Source organism: Protopterus annectens, chromosome 14.part0 (genome assembly GCF_019279795.1).
Source record: "Protopterus annectens isolate FY-2018-M chromosome 14.part0, PAN1.0, whole genome shotgun sequence".
Classification (NCBI taxonomy): Eukaryota; Metazoa; Chordata; order Ceratodontiformes; family Protopteridae; genus Protopterus; species Protopterus annectens.
This window is the reverse complement of record NC_056748.1, coordinates 872,232,599-872,253,547: the sequence shown is the minus strand read 5'-3', so window position 1 is coordinate 872,253,547 and position 20,949 is coordinate 872,232,599. Positions and strand designations below refer to the sequence as shown.

The 20,949-nt window shown below is 43.7% G+C and overlaps 1 protein-coding gene across 1 annotated transcript in view; it reads right to left on the bottom strand.

Moving 5' to 3' along the window:
• TNKS2 (tankyrase 2) overlaps window positions 1-20,949 on the bottom strand; it is a gene marked incomplete in the record, with an annotated part of 1,900,381 nt that overhangs the window by 1,817,642 nt on the left and 61,790 nt on the right.

Here is a 20,949-nt window from a genome sequence, read left to right as displayed (position 1 = left end):
GAAAGGCTGTTGAAGTGGCTGCTGCCCTGGTAGAATGTGGCCTAATATTCTTAGGCACTGACTTACTATGCTGTGCATAGCAGAAACAAATACAGTGTCCTATCCATTTTGAAATAGTCTGCTTTGAGATAGCCTTTCCCTGTGATCCTGCAGCATATGCTACAAACAGTTGCTCAGTTTTTCTGAAAGCTTTTGTTTTGTCCAAGTAGAAGCGTAGCTGCCTGTGTATGTCCAAAGAGTGCAGAAGTCTCTCCCCTTTATTCTGGGGATTTGGGTAAAATGTTGGCAAATGAATGGTTTGGTTAAGAGCCACACTGGATACTACCTTTGGTATAAATGTTGGGTTTATCCTTAGAGAAACCCTGTCCGGATGAAAAATGATAAAAGGTTCCACTGCCATTAATGCCTGTAACTCTTGAGACTCTTCTTGCTGAAGTTATTGCTAGGAGCAGAGCCGTTTTCCATGATAGGAATTTTATATCAGCTGTATTGGCTGGCTCAAAAGGAGGCAGTGTGAGCTTTTCCATAACAAAGTTGAGGTCCCATGTAGGTATCGGTGCTCTCCTTTGGGGTCTTATGTTTTTTGCCCCGCTGAGGTACTGTCTTAGCAGTGGATGAGAGAAAATAGGAGGTTCCGTATTGTAATGAGCTGAAATGGCTGAGGCATGGATCTTAATTTATCGAGAAGGATAGGCCTTTGTCCAGCATCTCAGTTAAGTATTGCAAAATCTGAGGAATATTTGGAACAAGTGGTTCAAGTCCTTGTGCCCGTTTCCAAGCACAGAATGTCTTCCATTTTTCTGCATAAGATTTCCTGGTGCTCACCCTCCTGGCTTCCAAAATAACATCCATAAAAGCTTTAGAGAGAGAGATGTGTGTTCTGAGTGGCTATATTACTTGCCATGCAGCCAGATTTAAGGTTCTGAGATGGCTGTGCAGGATCTGATTGTTTTGTTGAGTCAGAAGATGAGGAATTTGAGGTAAAGTCCAGGCTGGGTCTTGAGATAAGCTCTTTAGGATTGGGTACCAGTGCTGGTGTGGCCAGTCTGGGGCAATCAGAATAATTTTTGGCTTCTCTTGGCTGACTTTTAGGAGTACCTTGGGAAGGAGAAGTAGTGGTGGAAAGGCATAAACTGTTAGGGTTTTCCAGCTGAATGATAGAGCATCCACTTTCCATGCTTGTGAGTGATAAGTCCTTGTGCAGAATCTCTGTAGTTGGTAGTTGTGAGGGGAGGCAAAAAGATCCATGTCTGGGCATCCCCATTTCCTGGTTATCATGCTGAAGACCTGTGGATCTAGTTTCCACTTGTGAGGGTCCATGAGGTTTCTGCTTAGTTCATCTGCCAGAGTATTTTTCTTTCCTGGCAGGAATTGTGCCTGCAGATGTACTTGATAGGTCAGTGCTGTGTTCCACATGGCTTGCCTGCAGAGGGGGTAGGAATGTGTGTCCCCTTGCTCGTTTATGTACCACATAACTGTAGTATTGTCAGTCTTTAGTAATAGTTGTCCAGGATGTAGTAGATCCTTGAAGGCTGTCAGGTCATTCTGTACAACTAGCATCTCTTTCTGATTGATATGAATATGCATTTGCTCCGCAGGCCACGTGCCCTGAATACATTTTCCTGCCATGTGTGCCCCCCAGGCATAATCTGTTGTTAGTGTCCGCTTGGCTGTGGGTAAAGTGAAAGGCTGTCCCTTGTTGTGGTGACAGGCCTGTGCCCACCATCGAAACTCCTGCTGCAGGCAGGGAAGAAGAGTTGTTATTGTTTCCAGGCTGTGGCAATGCCGAATCCAAACACTTTAGATACCATTGTAGCTTCCTCATAAGCAGTCTTGCATATGGAATTAGTAGGATGCAGGATGCCATGAAGCCCAAAGCCTGCAGAATTTTTCTTGCAGGTAGCTGGGTCTTTGTTGCCATCATTTGAAAGTAAAGAGTCAGTTGCCTTTGCTTGTCTGGCATGAGATAAGCCATCTGGGCAGTTGTATGTAAGCTTGCACCCAGGAATATTATCTCTTGAGAGGGTACTAGATTTGATTTCTTTTCGTTTACTGTGTACCCCAGGCAAATTAGTAATCTTTTTATAAACACCAGATGCTTTAGTAGAATGTCCTTGCTCTCGGCTTGAATAAGGCAGTCGTCCAAGTAGGGATATATTTGAATTCCTTTTTGTCTGCAAAATGCAATTACTGGTGCCAAGCATTTTGTGAAGACCCTGGGTGCAGTAGATAAGCCAAAGGGCGGTGCAGAGAATTGGTAATGCATTGAGCCAGCTATGAATCTGAGGTATCTTCTGCAAGATTGTCTGATTGGGACACGCAGGTATGCCTCTTTGAGGTCCAAAGTAACTAGCCAAGCGTTCTTGTCCAGCATGGGTAAAAGTTGCTGCAGTGTCAACATTCTGAATTTTGGAACATCCAGGATAAGTGTTTAGAATAGACAGGTCCAGTATTGGTCTCCAGGCTTTGTCCTTTCTGGGTAACAAGAAAAGTCTTGAGTAAAATCCTTGCCCCTGTTCTTGCTGTGGTACTCTTTGAACAGCCCTCATGTCCATGAGAGCAGAAATTTGTTTTTGTGCCTCTGCCCATTGATTTTGTGGCAGGTCTGGCATACCTTTTGACCTTGGTAGGGTATGAAAGTGGAACCTGTAACCCTGAGAAACAATATTCAGTACCCATTTGTCCTGGGTGATCATGTGCCACTTTTGTGAAAAAAGTGCTAGTTTTCCCCCTACGGGTGCTGCCAAAAGGTAAGTGCTTGGCATTTGTAGAGAAAAGTCATTGAGACCATTTCCTATAAGGTTGAGATTTGTCTTCTCCGCCTTTTGGGGCAGAAGCACCCCATTGTTTAGGTCTGTATGAGCCTTGGGGCTGAGATCTGCCTCTTGGGCGTCTGTATCTGCCTCTCTGTGACCTATAAGACACTGGAAAGGACCAATTTTTAGAAGGCCAGTTCCTGCTAAATCTAGGTGGCTGAACCAGTAAGAAATCCTTTACTGTCTGCATTGATTTTGCTTTATCTTTCATTTTCCTTAACACCAAACAAAGTATCATGCTGTAATGGAGCATCCAATAATTTTGCTTTAACATGATCAGGTAAACTCTGTTCTTTTAACCAAGCATGCCTTCGATTGACAGAACCTGTAACTGCGGCTGCAAGATGCCTCTAATGAATCAAAACCACATTGCAAAGTATGCTTTCCCACTTGTTCAGCTGCATGCAATAAATCCTGCATTTCCTTGTTCTCAGGACATTCAGAACTTGTAAGCATTTTCTGTTTAAGCAAAGACATTAGGTATTGTTGATATTTAAGCATGTGAAACTGGCAGTTTAAAGCCCTTACAGCTAAAGCAGCAGAGGTGTAAACTCCCCCACCCCCCCATCTATCCAGAGCTCTAGAATCCCTATCAGAGGGAACAGGGTTTTTTGCAGTGGAAGCCTTGACCCCTTTGGGACCCTGAGAAATAATTTCTGCATCAGCAGCGGGGTTTTTATAAAGAAATGTATGAGAGTCTGGAACCCTGTATTACCTATCTGGCTTACCTGGTGCAGGGGGTAAAGAATCAGCAGTCAAACTGGATTCAGAAAATACATCAACAACATCTAGTACAGGGGGGATAGCAAGAAGCCTGTGCGGAGGTAGTAAAAGAAAGTCTCTGAGCCTTTTCTTGGATTCTGAATAATCCTGGCTCTCCCAATGGAAATGTTCCCTCAGTGTGCAGGGTTTCCCCAAAAGAATAGTCCTCAGGAGGAGAGGCTGAAGGGATAGATTCCTCAGCATCAGAGTCCTCATAGGGAGGAAGAGAATATCCCTGTTCTGAAGAGGAATCAGAAGAAATAGAAACCTGGTCAGAGGATTCATAATCAGTGTCTTGCCTAGGCCTTTTATCCAGAGGGGGATGGGAACCCCTGATCAAAGTTATTAGGTCTTCGGCCATTTTGAGCATCTGTTTCTTTGGCATGGATAACTGTCCAGGAGAATGCTGTACTGGTTTCTTTGTCTTTAAAGGTGTTTTAGACTTTGCCTTGGCTGCTGAAGTGCTCTTGATAGTAAGCTGTGTAGGTCTGAAAACACCCTCAGAAGCCGATGCCTGCTCAGCGGCTCCAGACCCATCTGAGGGAATTGTTTCCATAGGTCCAATACCTTGAGTTTCCAGAGGCCTAGCTGTCTCCACGTGGGAGTCAGAGGCGGCCTGTGGCTCTGAGGTAGCGGGAGTCAGGGGCTGCAAAAGCGCCTCACTGAAAACCGGCGAACCGGCGACTGGCCTAGAAGAGGCTTTGTCGTCGGTTTTCGACCTCAGATGCCTGTCTTTTTCTTTGTCCTTGCGCTTTTTATGGACTCCGGTCGTCGGTTGTTCTGACGGTATTATATAGTTAAACCTTCGGCCAAAGTAATGAAAAGCAAAATCGAACCGCCACTTAATAGTGCGTTGGTTGAATCTAGCACAAAACTGACAACTAGCAACGTCGTGGTCAGGGCCTAGGCAAGGAATACAGTAAGAATGAAAATCCTTATGAGGTATTTGCTACCCACAAGAAATACAATTGTTAACTTTTACTGACATCGGTCTGGAGCAAGAAAAAGTTTCCCCAACGGGGTACTTAGTTTTATTGAAGACTTTGGATCTGAAATTCAAATTCAAACATATCAGGAGTCGGCCGACCGGCACTTGCGAACTGCTTTTGCTTTGGGCACCGCCCGGCAAGAAAGACTGGAGAAAATGGCGTCGGCTGCATCTTGTATACCCCTGGCACACTGACGTCAGGGAAGAGGCGATGGCAACCGACGCCGGACCAGGGCTTTGGAATTCAGGCCGACTGCGGGTAGCCTGCCAGCAGGATAATCCAAGTGTAATGATTGCAACAGTGAAACACGATGAACATCAATCAGTAAGTTATTAACAGCAGATGTATCTACTCTTGTAGCTTCTAGCTTGCAGTTACAGGAAATTACTATTATGTAATTCAATCCACAGGCTAAATCCATCCATCCACAACCTTTTTAGATATATATATATATATATATATACATACATGGGTTACACCACTGGGTGGCTAGCCCTGCCACGGTAATTCTTCCACATCACACAGTTCATGAGCTGAACTTCAGTCAGAACAAAACAAACATTCTTCAGACACCGGTAATACAAAGATGTTTTCCTTAAAAAGGAACCACCACCCTAAAACTATACAAAAAGGATCTTTTTATTCTGTGCATTACTAATAACAGAATCCCTATTGTTTCTTCTTGCACTTTATTTCTTACAACTCAAAATGGGCATCATGGGAACTGCAACAATGATGCAACTAAAGGAACTTGGATTACTCTATATGAGATTTAAATGGGAAGCTCAACACGGAAATTGAAATGAATTAAGGAGACACCTGTAGAGGAATGAAAAGTTTAATATGTGCCTGCAAAATGAAACAGACTACCACTAAAGACTGAAACCGTTTCAAAAATATGCAAATAGTGGGAAATAATAATGCACAGGTTTGATTTACATCAATGCAAATGACCATTACAAAATAAACGGAATTGCTAATTTATAAAGCCTACACAATAAAATGATAAAAACAATAAAGCAACATACAAAAACAAATGATGAATACTGTGACCTAAATGTCCAAAGTACAACAGAAGGTTTTCGTGTGTGTGTGTGTGAGAGAGTGTGTGTGTGTGTGTGTGTGTGTGTGTGTGTGTGAGAGTGTATGTGGGGGGGGCATCATCAAATCACTTTCATCAACTGACCTACAGCTACAAAGGAGATAGACAGGGGATCCGGAGGGACAATAAAAATGGAGGATAATCATGTTTATGAAGCAAAAAGGTGGAACTGATGATAATCATGTTTATGAAACAAAAAGGTGGGGTAGAGAGAATCTCATTCATTCAGAGATATTCTGCTAAAAGGTACCCTCATTTCTTTTACAATACACACCACTTTAAAGGAGGACATATTAGCAAAGGAATTAATGCAACCCGAGAGGCATAGCACCCAATGGGAGACTTGGAAAAAGGTAAGTGACTACACAGTCATTAGTAGGCCGCCAAAAATTAACCTGTTTAAGAGAGAAAAACATGAGAATATGAAGCATTTTTGACACACCCTACCTCAATTTACCTTGCTCATCCTACCATTTAAGGGATCTGATTAGCTGCAGTACCAAACATGCAACAAGACTCAAATTGGAGCATGTAAAATGTCATTTTAAGTCATCAGAAAAATGCTGACCATGCAACCAAGCTTACCTCCTCATTATCACTGAAAAGCTGCATTTCTAGAATGGAGTCAGCACCTTCCAAAATGCTCAACACGCTTTGACACCCATGAAACACTGGAAACAGTATCTTTGACATAAACAAGCAGTAATGAAGCAATCTCTTCTAAACTGCACATGCATCATAGGTGTGTACTAGGCTAACGGCCCTGAAGTCTTTACAAGCCTAGCCCATAGAAGTGCCCTGGCATTGTGCCACCCAACGTTAGTTCCCAGTGTCTCTATCAAGTAGACCCACTGGAGTGATCCCAGCGGTGAACTTTATTACCCATCCACTCAAGATTTCTCTTAAACAGGGACAGCGAGGTGCTCTGTTTGACATGTATGAGAAGTCTATTCCAGAGCATGGGCAGTCTCTGGGTGAGGAACCTGTCCCTCCAGCACAATTGTGGTAATGAGGTTGAGGTCTCTGGAGCGTGTGGTACAGAAGGATTTCTTTAGATGTAGCATATCTAACAGAGCTGGGTCAGACATGGCTTTGTAAGTCAAGCAGAGATCTCCTCTAAGTTGGCGATATGAGACCGACAACAGCTCGAGTCTTTTGAGTTTGTCCATGTAGGACATGTGTTTAATGCCTAGGATCCTCTTTGTGAGGTACTTCTGTTGCCTCTTCTGCTGTTGCCTGACAGACACTTCACAGAAAACAGTAAACGTTATTTTAAAAACAACCATGCTGGACTGCCCCAGCTTCTTCACTGCAGATTCTGGTCACTTGCCTAGTTTATCCTGAGACCAGATTTATAGAAGATAAACCTTAATAGAAATGGTAGCTGGAAACGCCAAAGCAGGGTCTGCAGGCAAGGGGTCACAGCAAGGTGGAGAAAATATTTTTTTAGAAAGAGCCTTAGTAAGCAAAAAAACTACAGGCTTAAAAAATAAATAAATAAATAAAATTAATTAATTAAAAACCTTCTTCAATGCCAGAATCACTAGAGAGACGGACTCGATGCCTCATCCTCCAAAAGGTCATAGACCCTGCCAATCTCGGGGTCAGTAGATGACTGCTCCTAATTAAATACATCCTTAAATCTAGCCAGCATTTGGGGAAAAAAGTAAACATCTGTCTTGGTTCATTTGCCTGCTCATAATTAGAAAACAGCTGATGATTCGCATATGTCAGAACCCTCAGACACCTAATCCCCTACAAAATCAGGATGCACAGCAAAAAAAAAAAAAAACACAGGATGGAAGCACCAGTATTATTAACCTGGGTATGCATCTCGTAAGGAATTGTTTGAACAATGGATGTAGCCATAGCAGTCATCTCCAGTGGGAAACCTAAACGAGACTGGTGCTCAACCTCATTGTGGGTTCTCTCTCTTAGCATGCACTACACTACTGGGAGAATCACCAGGAGGAAACTCAGCCATGGCAATGGAGTCTGCACCCATGACTTCCTCTACACCTAAAGAATGGTACAATCTCAGTGGAAGTGTCTTGACTCTTGAGTCATGCACAGCTGTGGTACCAACACACCACCAGGGGTCCTGAAGAAGGCAAGTGGGCAGATAGCCTGCTCTTGGCTGAAGCTACTGTGGAGGCATATTTTTTGTTTTACTTTTACGTTTCTTAGGTGCAGACTAGGTAGATGGGGAGCACATTTCAGAGACCATCTAGACAGAGGGCAAAAGTCAGTACATACTACTGATGAAACTGTACTCACAGTATACAAAGGGTTAACACCGCTGTATTTCCCCTTAAGCTAGCAATGTAAAAATGATTTAAAAAGAGAAACAAATAGAACACTGCGCTCAAGCAAAAAGCCAGTAATTCAATAGACACACACTGAGTACCAATACATATCAAAGTCCACAATAAAAAATTAAATGTCTAATTTCAGTCCCACAAGAATGAATACAGTGTAATTAGCCTTATGCAAGAAATTCATTTTAAACTCAAGCAAATTCCTGTCAGAATAAAGGGTGCCAAAAAACATGATTTAAAACAAAAAATTAAGTTACTTCATTTACCTCTTTAAAGATATGAAGTAAAAATGTGAAAACAGCAAGTTTTCCTGTCAAAATATTCAAAATAAAGCCTTAAATCAACTGGAAAAAATAGTTGTGATGTTCTTGTGGTCATGGTAGCACAAGATAACAGCATTTGACAAAAACAGCCCTAGCATAGAAAGTCTATCAAGTATCCACAAACACCAAGAAATAGTTATAAACCCTTGAGGAACTAGTATTCAGCTTACACCAGTCAGAATAATCACTCACCATTAACAGGAAATAAAGCACTGCAATAGATGCACTTTTTCCCAGTCTCTTAATGGAACACACATCAAAATTGTACAAATCATAAACACTAATATAAAAGATAGAGGGAAGAATAAAATAATCGAAAGGATTTCATATCTAAGCTCCTCCAGAGATCAAAATCTGACAGAGAAAGGTAGAGTTCAGATAGCCTTCTCTCCCACTGTTACAAGAAAAAATGGAGGGCTGTTGTACGCGACAGTGAGGGACTAACCTGCTATGGCAGCTGAATGGTCCTTCACATCCACAGATATGCAGAGAGGAGTCTTACGCTCTGAGAGACTGCCACAGAGAGAGCACCAGGACATTACTATCGATATGCCAGTAAGGCAGTCTGTTTGTTCAACATGCATTCTTCTCAGACATTCTTCTAAGAGACTTACTACTCCACACCTTGTTAACAAAGATGACATTTCAGAATGCTGAGATGTTAAAAGCCTGGCAACTGAACCTTCTTTAAGCCACCAAGCCACATCTGATGCATAGTCATAAGAACCTTGTAGGACAGGAGGGAGACCGGAGCAAAACATCTGCTTGAATGAGTAGCAGTACTTCCATCCTCCACAATCACTCTGACAGCTAGCATCAGAGGGAATTAGCACTCCCAGGGGTTCTTCACCCCGGTGCAGACCTTAAGGTACCAATGGATTAGTCCTCATGTAAAGCCCATCACAAGGAATTGTAAACAGAGACGAAAAAAAAAAAAATCTTCAAAAGTGCAGATGTTACCTTCCATGTCATTTTGAGAACCATTGAACACCTACTCTCAACAGAGCTTACGTCAGGTAAAAAAACAAAAAAAGACCATCAAGATAGTAAAAGATAGTAATAAAGAACTTCAGAGTCTCTGTAAGATCAGATAATGCTTCTCTTAGTTTAAACCAATATTCTTACAATGTAAAAAAAAATTCACGGTGGTTGAACACTAACATGCATTTCTGACACAATGTTAGTCTACACCAGACAGTAACCCTGAAAATGATAAATACACATTCCCCTGACTTGAGATGAGCAAACTGACTGGTAAATGTCCTGGAAGAACTGGCGGTTAAGACGAACCACTGGTGCCTTTATAGGATGGGAGCAGGACAATACATATATCCCATTCTCCATGGGGAATCAACCTGCCCTGTTCCCCAAACCAAGGTAATACTGACAAGGATTTACAAGCCGGCCATCTTTATATTTTTTTAATGTACAGACAAAATGTGACTTCCACGATGGTAGCTGGTCTGAGAGGGCAACTCAATCTCCTATTGATCTTTGCCAGTTAAATACAGCAAAGTTTTGCATTTCTGTTACTGCAACTCAACTTCAGGGATATTTAAGGGCAACAAAGGAACCTTTGCACTTGGGGAATAAAAAAAGTTAAGAAAAATACTTAGGAAAAAAAAAAGGCCCATAACAAATCAGAAATGGTGCCTCTTCCAGTTCAGCTACTTGAAAGGTTTATCTGTAATTACAACTACTGAGAACATGTCCTACAAATGTAAGAACTTGTACTTCTGCCCAGATTAAAATAAAATAAACGAGAAGATGGAATAAATTTCTTGTGCAGCCGGCATTTCAATCTGTACAAAGTACAGTTTTGTACCTACCATAAATGTAGATGTTCGAGGATCTACATTGCTGCAGTCATAACCTGTGGGTAGTCCGCTGTCCTCGGTCGGCCCGAATACCAAAGAGCTGGGCTGGCGTCGGTCATTGTCGCCTAGAGCTGACGTCAGTACGTAGTAGTACTTAAGCGCATGACCGATGCCATATCCTCAGTCTTTCTTGCCCCAGATGTCAGAAGGCCTAAGAAGGAAAGAAGGCCAGAGCTAAAATAGTAAAAGCCTAACAACTACCAGTGTGGAAATAAAGATTATCCCAAAAAACACAGCAACCACAAACTATAGAGGGGAAGGAGGGAGGATAATTGGACTGCAGCAATGTAGATCCTCGAACATCTACATTTATGGTAGGTACAAAACTGTACTATGTTCTTCGTCTCACATTGCTGCAGTCATAACCTGTGGGTAGAATCCCAAAGCAAAGGAAAAGGGAGGCTGGCAAACTAAATAGCATTAGGAGCTGCTAACATGCCCTGTAAAACTGCAGTGGCAAACCCAGCCCTGGACTTGGAATAAAGAGGGAGATGGTAATGCTTAGTAAAAGTGTGTACTGAACTCCAAGTAGCTGCCTCCAAAATATCCTTAGTAGCTACCCCCCCTCAAAAGCAGTAGATGTGGCAGTAGCCCTGGTAGAATGAGGTCTGATCCCAGCAGGAACCTCCTTCCCATGATGAGAATAACAAAAAGCAATACATTGACCAATCCACTTAGAAATAGTTTGCTTTGAAACAGCTTTCCCTTGTGAACCCAAAGCAAAGGAAACAAATAACTGTTGAGTCTGTCTGAACTCTTTAGTCCTGCTCAAATAATAACGTAGCTGCCTGTGGATATCCAAAGAATGCAAGACTTTTTCCCCTTTATTTTGGGGATCAGCATAAAAAGTAGGCAAATGAATAGACTGGTTCAAGGCCACATTAGAAATCACTTTAGGCATAAAAGTAGGGTTAGTTCGCAAAGAAACTCTATCCTTATGGAAAATCAGAAAGGGTTCAACTGCCATGAGTGCCTGCAATTCAGATACCCTCCTAGCAGAAGTAATGGCCAACAAAAAAGCAGACTTCCAAGACAAAAGCTTCAATTCAGACATAGCTGCAGGTTCAAAAGGAGGTAAAGTAAGCTTCTCTAACACAAAATTAAGATCCCAGGAAGGAGTAGGAGCTCTACGTGGGGGTCTTATATTCTTTGCCCCACTAAGAAACTGTTTGAACAAAGGGTGAGAAAATAAAGGAGGGTCGCAATCATAGTGAGCAGAAATGGCTGCAGCATGAACCTTCACAGAAGAGAACGACAAACCCTTGTCCAGTAATTCAGTAAGATACTGTAGTGCAAAACTCAAATTAGGCACTGAAAAGTACAGTTTTGTACCTACCATAAATGTAGATGTCCGAACTGGATAGCATCTGCAGTCATAACAACTGGGTTGTCCTGTCGTCAGGCAGCCCTTCGGTCGGCCGGATTCCAAAGTCCGGGTCCGGCTTCGGCTGATGTCGCACTTCACCCGACGTCATCTCTGCTGGTCTTTGGGTATAAAGGCATCAGCCGACGCCATTTTCCTCAGTGTTTCTTGCCCCAGATGCCAGTTGCCCTCTAGGAAGGCTAAATTTTGGGTAAATGCCAATGTTTCCAAAAAGATAGAAGGCAAACACAAAAAATAATCATGTATATACATATATACAAACAAATACACCATAAGAGACTCCCCCCCGCCAGCTAGCTATTAGGAGGGTAAATACCCTAGGAGTACCACAGAGGGGAAGGAGGGAGGGTAATCCTGACTGCAGATGCTATCCAGTTCGGACATCTACATTTATGGTAGGTACAAAACTGTACTATGTCCTTCATGGATGCATCTGCAGTCATAACAACTGGGTAGAATACCATAGCCAACTAGGGGAGGAGGAAGAATAGATTATGGTGTGGTTAGGATCCCTTGCAGTACAGCAGTGGCAAATCCTGCTCGGGATCTGGAATACAGAGGTAAATTATAATGCTTGGCAAATGTATGCACGGAGGTCCAAGTAGCCGCCTCAATAATGTCCTTGGTTGCCACTCCTCGTAAGAAGGCTGTGGTAGTGGCTGTTGCCCTTGTAGAATGAGGCCTTATGTTCTGTGGAATTGGTTTTCCATGAAAGGAGTAACAGAATCGTATGCAATTTCCTATCCATTTGGAGATTGTCTGTTTGGAAATTGCTTTTCCTTCCCTTCCTGTTGCATAGGCTACAAACAGCTGGTCAGTTTTTGTTACTTTTTGTTCTGTCCAGGTAGTAGCGTAGCTGTCTATGTACATCCAAGGTATGCAGCATTCTTTCCCCTCTGTTTTGTGGGTTTGGGAAGAAGGTAGGTAGGTGGATTGCCTGGTTTAAAGACACTCTGGATACCACCTTAGGCATAAATGTAGGATTAGTCCTCATGGACACTCTATCTTGGTGGAAGATTAGGAAGGGTTGTACTGCCATTAGGGCCTGAAGTTCAGAAACCCTTCTTGCTGAGGTTATTGCCAGTAGGAAAGCAGTTTTCCACGATAGATGCTGCAGGTCTGCTGTTGCTGCTGGTTCAAAAGGTGCAGTGTCAACTTTTCCAGCACAAAGTTCAAATCCCAAGCTGGCAATGGTGGTTTCCTAGGAGGTTTTACATTCTTGATCCCTCTGAGGAACTGCCTGAGTAAAGGATGTGAAAAGACAGGTGGATCAAAGCTGTATTCTGCTGAAATAGCTGATGCATGTATCTTGATGGAGGAATAGGACAGGCCTGTATGTAGAAGCTCTGCCAAATACTCCAGAATGTTAGCAATGTCTATATTCGACACATCTTTTCCTCTTTCAGCACTCCAAATGACAAACCTTTTCCATTTTCCTGCATAGTTCCTTCTTGTTGAAGGTCTGCGGGCTTCAAGGATAATGTCTTTAACCTTTTGGGAAAGTTCTGGATTAGTTGCTGCTATGTGATGTTCCATGCAGTCAGTTGCAACGTTTTTAGGTTTGGATGCATGATGCTGTAGTTGTTCTGGGTTAACATCAAAGGCATCAGGGGTATTGACCACATTTTGTCCCGAGACATGCTCCTCAGCAATGGGTACCAGTGTTGTCTTGGCCAGTTTGGAGCTATCAGGGTTATCCTTGGACGTGGTTTAGCAGGCACTGATTTAGTAGATTTGGCTGCTTTAGCCCTGGTGAAGGCCTTAATAGACATGGCTGCAGGAGGCCTAGCAGCACCACGTGCTGGGGTAGAGACATCCAAAGGGATGGTGTCTGATAAGTCACTAGTAACCACTGTAGGTAAGATTTCTGAGGCCGATTCAAGTAAGGTAGCAGGAGCCTCAGTAGTAGTCATTGATTCAGCTGTGCTTTGATCAGTTTTCGGTTTCGCCGAAACCCGAGACACTCATGATTTGCTTAACCATGGTTTCGCTGAAACCGCGGACCGCGAGTGTTGGTCTTTTCTTTGCGTTTTAACAATCTGGGTAGTCGGAGGATCCGACGGCATAATGTACGCAAAATCTGAGCGAAAAACTGTTCAGCAAACTCCGACCGGCGCCTAAGCGTTCGTCGGTTGAATGAGCACAGGCTGAACAGGCTGCTACGTCGTGGTCTGGGCCTAAACAAGGCAAACAGTAAGAGTGGAAATCTTTATGAGGTATTTGTTTCCCACAAGTTAAACAGTTATTGACTTTTTCTGACATCGGCTGAGGCAAGAAAGAGTCCCAACGGGTACTTAGCTTTAGAAGTCTTCGAAGTAGTATTCGGAAGTAGTAATCTCTGGATCTGACCGACCGGCACTTGCGAACAGCTTCTGCTTCGGGCGCCACGCGGCAAGAAAGACTGGGGAAAATGGCGTCGGCTGGTGCCTTTATACCCGAAGACCAGCAGAGATGTCGTCGGGTGAAGTGCGACATCAGCGAAGCGGACCGGACTTTGGAATCCGGCCGACCGAAGGGCTGCCTGACGACAGGACAACCCAGTTGTTATGACTGCAGATGCATCCATGAAGGACATCATCAAAGCCCTTTGCTGTGCTCCAAAGAAAAAATCTCTTCCATTTATCAGCATAAACTTTTCTAGTACTAGGCCGCCTGGCTGCCAAAATGACATCTAAAACCTGTTGTGGAAGCTGAGACCCACTGGCTCCATTACAGAATACGCCAGGCTGTTAGATGCAGGGACTGCACCCGAACATTGAGGAAATGATTGTTTGACTTGGATAACAAATGAGGAACCTGTGGCAAAAGCCAAGGAGGCTCCTGAATTAAGCTCCTCAGCAGAGGATACCAATGCTGACGTGGCCAATCTGGTGCTATTAGAATCATGCAAGGCTTGTCCCTCCTGACTTTCAAGAGTACCTTGGGAAGAAGAGGCAGAGGGGGGAAAGCATAAACGTGAAGGTTGCTCCAACTGAAAGATAGAGCATCCACTTTCCAAGCATTTGGATGAAACATCTTTGTGCAAAATTTTGGCAGTTGGAAATTCAGTGGAGAAGCGAACAGATCTATGTCTGGAGCTCCCCAAGCCACGGTTAACTGTTTGAATACCTGAGGGTCCAGTCTCCACTCGTGGGGATCCACAATTCGTCTGCTCAATACATCTGCTAGGGAGTTCTGTGCTCCTGGCAGAAACAGTGCTTGAAGATTGATATGCAAACTCAGAGCAGTCTCCCATAAAATCATTGCTTGTCTGCAAAGAGGGTAGGAATGGGTTCCCCCCTGCTTGTTGATGTACCACATGACTGTTGTGTTGTCTGTTTGAATCAACACCTGTCCCGGCTGAAGTAGGTCCTTGAAGGCCATCAAGGCAAATTGGACTGCTAACATCTCCTTCATGTTGATATGCAAATGTTGTAGTTTGGGAGGCCATATGTCCTGAATCTATTTCCCATTGAAGTGTGCTCCCCAAGCCAAGTCCGAGGCATCCGTCGTTAGGATCCGACTCGCCTCTGGTCGGATCACAGAGAGTCCCTTGTTTAGGTGACATTCCTGAGCCCACCACAAGAATTCCTTCTGGATGCAAGGTATAATCCGAATGACAGTGTCCAAACCATGGCAGTGTTGAGTCCACACACTTTTGAGATACCATTGTAGCTTCCTCATATGCAGTTTGGCATTGGGAAGTACTAGAATGCAAGATGCCATGAACCCCAAGGCTTGAAGGACTGTCTTTGCAGTCAGCCTGGACATTACTGATAACTGCTGGAAGTATAGATGAAGAGTTCTTTGTTTGTCCGGGGTCAGAAATGCCATCTGAGAAGCTGTATTCAGTCTGACACCCAGAAAGCACATGTCCTGAGAGGGCACTAGACTGGACTTTATTTTATTCACAGAATACCCTAGGCACCTTAAAACTGCCATTACATACTGGAGATGTTGTAGTAACTTGTCTTTGTTTTGAGCAAGAATCAGGCAATCGTCCAGATAAGGATAAATTTGTATTCCTCTCTGTCTGAAGAAAGCAATTACAGGAGCCAGAACTTTTGTGAATACTCTGGGCGCAGTAGATAAACCAAAGGGCAATGCAGAGAACTGATAATGAGAAGTACCAGCCCGAAACCTCAGGAATCTCCTGCAGCTGGGCCTGATAGGGATGTGAAGATAGGCCTCTTTGAGATCCAGGGTTACCATCCAGTGATCTTTGCCTAGCATAGGCAGAAATTGTTGTAATGTTAACATCTTGAACTTTGGAATGTCTAGGTAGGTATTGAGAATGGACAAATCCAGAAATGGCCTCCAAGTGTTCCCTTTCTTTGGCACTAGGAACAGACGGGAATAAAAACCTAGGCCTACTTCTGACGGAGGGACCACCTGAATTGCCCCCATCTGCAAAAGTAACAAGATTTGCTCCTGAGCCTCCATCCTTTGTTGAGGAGGCACATCCGGCATGCCTTTGAAAGGAGGAAAAGTGTGAAAATAAAACTTGTAACCGTGATTTATTATGTCCAACACCCATTTGTCATGGGTGACCAAACGCCAGTTTTGTTTGAAAAGTCCCAACTTCCCTCCTAGAGGAGCTGCCAGTAAAGAAGGGTCTGGCAGCGGAAGACACAGGTCATTGGGTCTGTTTACGAAAGGGCTGACCCCTGCCCTCACCAGAAGACTGTGCAGGAGAACTCCAAGTCCTAGGTCTAAAAGAACCCTGAGCGTGAGCTCTGCCTCTACCACATCTAGACTTGCCCTTAGACTGATAATCCGAAGAAGGATAAGACCATCCTCTAGCAGGCCAATTCCTACTAAACTTAGGAGGATGCACCTGCATAAAATCCTTGACCGTCTGCATAGACTTAGCCTTATCTTCCATCTTTTCAAAACTGATTCCACAGGAGGACCAAAAGTACTTCAGATTGAAGAGGAGCATCCAAAATCCGAGCCTTAACATGCTCTGACAAATTTTGATCCTTAAGCCAGGCATGTCTACGAATAACTGAACCTGTAGCAGCCACCCTGGATGAAGCCTGAAGAGCATCAAAACCACACTGCAAAGAATGCTTGCCAACTTGATCTGATGCATGAACCAACTCCTGGAGCTCCTTACACTCTATACCCTCAGATAAAGCATCCACCTTAGATTTCAATTGACCTAACAAAAAATTCTGATACTTCAGCATATGAAATTGTCAATTCAAAGCCCTCATAGCTAACGTAGAGGAGGTGTACACCTTTTTCCCCCACCTATCTAAAGCTCTAGAATCTTTATCCAAAGGAACTGGATTCTTAGCCACAGAAGCCCTAATACCCTTAGGACCTTGAATAATAGTTTCTGGATCAGCTCTAGGACTCTTGTACAAATACTTATGTGCTTCTGGGACTCTGTAATATCTGTCCGGCTTAACAGGGGCAGGAGGCAAAGAATCAGGTTTAAGGGAAGATTCAGAAAAAACATCCTGAACAACATCTAAGACAGGAGGAATAGCCAAGGGCCTATGTTGTGGCAGAAACATAATTCCTAAGCCTTTTCCGAGAATCTGAAAAATCCTGACCTTCCCACTTAAAATGTTCCCTCATGGAATGTAAAGTCTCAGAAAAAGAAAAATCCTCTGGAGGAGAAGCAGAAGGACAGGAGTCCTCTGCATCCGAATCTGAATAAGAAGGAATTCCTGAATTTCTTCAGCCGAGGAATCAGAGTAGTCTGAGGAATGATCCATTCCCTCTAAATCTGCCTCCACCCTAGGCCTCTTCTCTGGGGGGGGGGCATAGAACCCCTGATCAAAGTAATCAAGTCCTCCGCCATTTTCAACATATGCTTTTTAGGAACAGGGGCTGGAGAGCTAGAACTATGACCAGGGCCAACCAGACAAGGTTTGGCCTTAGCATGGCCTTTAGCTACTGAAGTAGAAGGCCTAATAACCTTCTGTAAGGAAGGAACTACAGACACCTGAGAAGCACCTTCCGCCGGGCCTAACTCCTGAGAGGCCAACTCCTGTAAAAGTAAAGGTTCCCCCTGGGATTCAGCCGGACCCTCGGCAGGATCCACAGATTCAACCGGAGGCTCAGTAGAACCGGCGTCCGCAACGGACAACTCGTCCGGTTTAGACTTCAAAGATCTGTCTTTACGCTTTTTAGCGGTAGCGGGCGTCGGGGGATCCGACAGCATGTTATAGTTACACCTTTTACCGAAAACAAGCCTGGCACAGTCTAATCTCCGTTTAATGGTGCGCTTATTAAATCTAGCACAAAAGCGACACCCGACTACGTCGTGCTCAGGCCCCAAGCAAGGAATACAGAAAGAATGACAATCCCTATGAGGTATCTGTTTCCCACAAGAAATGCAATTATTAACTTTTTCTGACATCCGGATAACTGAGGCAAGAAAAGATAAAGATTTCCCCAACGGGGTACTTAGCCCAACTTGGTCTTCGGTCTGAAACTCGATAAATAAAAATTTCAGAACGCCGAACAGCACTTGCAAACGCTGCTTCTGCTTCGGACCACGCAGCAAGAAAGACTGAGGATATGGCGTCGGTCATGCGCTTAAGTACTACTACGTACTGACGTCAGCTCTAGGTGACAATGACCGACGCCAGCCCAGCTCTTTGGTATTCGGGCCGACCGAGGACAGCGGACTACCCACAGGTTATGACTGCAGCAATGTGAGACGAAGAACATCTGCAATTCATTCACAACTTCAAGAAACTGCATAATTAAAACAAAGTGACTGAAGGAGGCCAACAATCACAGTCATATGTTACTTTGCAGTAAGTGATAAAAGAGTTGATGTTTGAATGATCACTGCTGCAGTAGCCTTACCTAAATGGGTTATATCCTGTATGGGGATTAACAGCCAGCCAGCCAGCTCCCAAAGCTTCAAGGCACCTTCTATGCACCGAAACTTCAGTCAGCACAATTTCAGCTGACTAAACAGGATTGGGTGCCAAGCCTTTAAGAGCTATCATGCCAACATAGAGGGAGGCTGAGCTCTGACAGGAGGATGCCTAGAACTAAAAGAAAAATCAACACCCCGATGTCAACAAACCAAAAACAGTGGGGGGTGGGGGGGTGGAGATAAGTACAGTTGTATACACTTGCCATAAATGTAGATGTTCAAGTGCATTCACTGTTGCAGTCATTACATTTGGGTAATCTGCTGGCAGTTTGCCCTCAGTCGGCCTGAATAACAAAGTCTTGGGTCCTGCGTCGGTTGCTGTCTCCTCTTCCATGACGTCAGGTCATCAGGGGTATAAAACATGCAGCCGACGCCATTTTATTCAGTTTTTCTTGCCCCAGATGTCAGGTGCCCCCCAAATGGGGAGCAAAAAAAAATAAAAATAATATACATATATATATATATATATACATATATACATACATACACACATTATATATATATATACATATATATATATATATATATATACACACAAATAAATAAACAGCAATATATGTAAATGCACTTTAGCAACATAAACTTTACCTTCATGTAAAAGCAAATACACCAAAGGCTTTAGAATATAGTGAAGGAAAGAGAAGTTATAGAAAAGGGGGATGGTGGGTGGGTAACCCAGACTGCAACAGTGAATACACTCTAACATCTACATTTATGGTAAGTGTACACAACTGTACTATGTTCATGTTTCACTGTTGCAGCCATTACATTTTTGTAGAATCCCAAAGCTATGGATGGGAGGATGGGACTAAAAAACATTAGCAGCGGCTATAAGGCCCTGCAGAACTGCAGTGGCAAAGCCTGCCCTGGATTTGGAGAAGAGAGGCAAATGATGATGCTTTGTGAAGGTATGAACAGAGCTCCAAGTAGCAGCTTCTAGAATGTCTTTGGTTGGAACTCCTCTGAGAAAGGCTGCTGAGGTAGAGGCAGCCCTGGTGGAGTGTGACCCAATTCCCCTGGGCACAGGTTTACCATGGTGCAAGTAGCAGAAATGAATGCAGTGGCTTATCCACTTAGAAATAGACTGCTTTGATATAGCCTTCCCCTCTGATCCTGAAGCAAATGCCACCAGTAGTTGCTCAGACTTCCTTAGAGAGTTGGTCCTGTCCAAGTAGAATCTTAGTTGTCTGTGCATGTCCAATGAATGCAGAATCCGCTCCCCCTTGTTCTGTGGCTATGGGTAAAATGTTGGCAGGTGAATAGTTTGGTTAAGAGCCACACTGGATACCACCTTAGGCATAAAGGAAGGAATGGCCCTGAGGGACACCCTGTCCGGGTAAAATGTAATAAAAGGCTCCACAGCCATGACAGCCTGCAGTTCTGAAACCCTTCTTGCTGAAGTGATTGCCAAAAGGAAAGCTGTTTTCAAAGATAAAAATTTTATATCCGCAGTAGCTAGCTGCTAGTTCAAAAGGAGGCAGGGTGAGTTTTCCCAGCACAAAATTGGGGTCCCATGCAGGAGTTGGTGATCTTCTGGGAGGCCTTAAATTTTTGGCCCCTCTAAGATACTGTTTTAGCAGACGATGAGAAAAGATGGGAGGCTCCGTGTTGTAATGAGCTGAGATGGCAGAGGCATGGATTTTTATTGAAGAAAAAGATAAGCCCTTGTCAAGTATCTCAGTCAAGTATTGTAAAATCTGAGGGGTATTTGGTTTTGCTGTGTCTGTTCCTTGTGCTTGGTTCGAAGCACAGAATCTCTTCCATTTATCAGTAAAAGATTTTCTAGTACTAGGCCTTCTGGCTTGCAAAATGACATCCATCACAGATTTACTGTGAGGTGTTGTTTGAATAATTAAATGATCAGCCATGCTGCAAGGTTCTGAGTTTGGAGCCGAGTGTGCAGAATTTGATTGTTCTGCTGTGACAGTAGAGGAGGTATTTGAGGCAAGTACCAAGGTAGGAGTTAAGACATTCCTTAGAATTTGGTACCAGTGCTGTGGCGAGGCCAGTCTGGAGCAATTAGGATCATTTTTATTTTTTCCTGTCTAACCTTTAGTAAGACCTTGAAGAGAAGAGGCAGAGGGGGAAAAGGCATAGACTGATAGGTTTTTCCAACTGAAGGATAGGGCATCCACTTTCCATGCTTGTCTGTGATAAATTCTGCACAAGGACTTGTTCAGTTGACAATTTTGGGGAGAGGCAAATAGATCTATGTCTGGGCCCCCCCCATTTCTGCGTTACCATGTTGAAGATTTGTGGTTCCAGTTTCCACTAGTGTGGGTCCATAAGATTTCTGCTTAGACCGTCTGCCAGAGTATTTTATTTTCCTGGCAGGAAATGAGCTTGAAGATGTACTTGGTAAGTCAAGGCTGTGTTCCACAATGCCATGGCTAGTCTGCAAAGGGAGTAGGAATGTGTACCCCCCTGCTCGATTATGTACCACATAACCATGGTGTTGTCCGTCTTTATCAGTAGTTGTCCTGGATGAATTA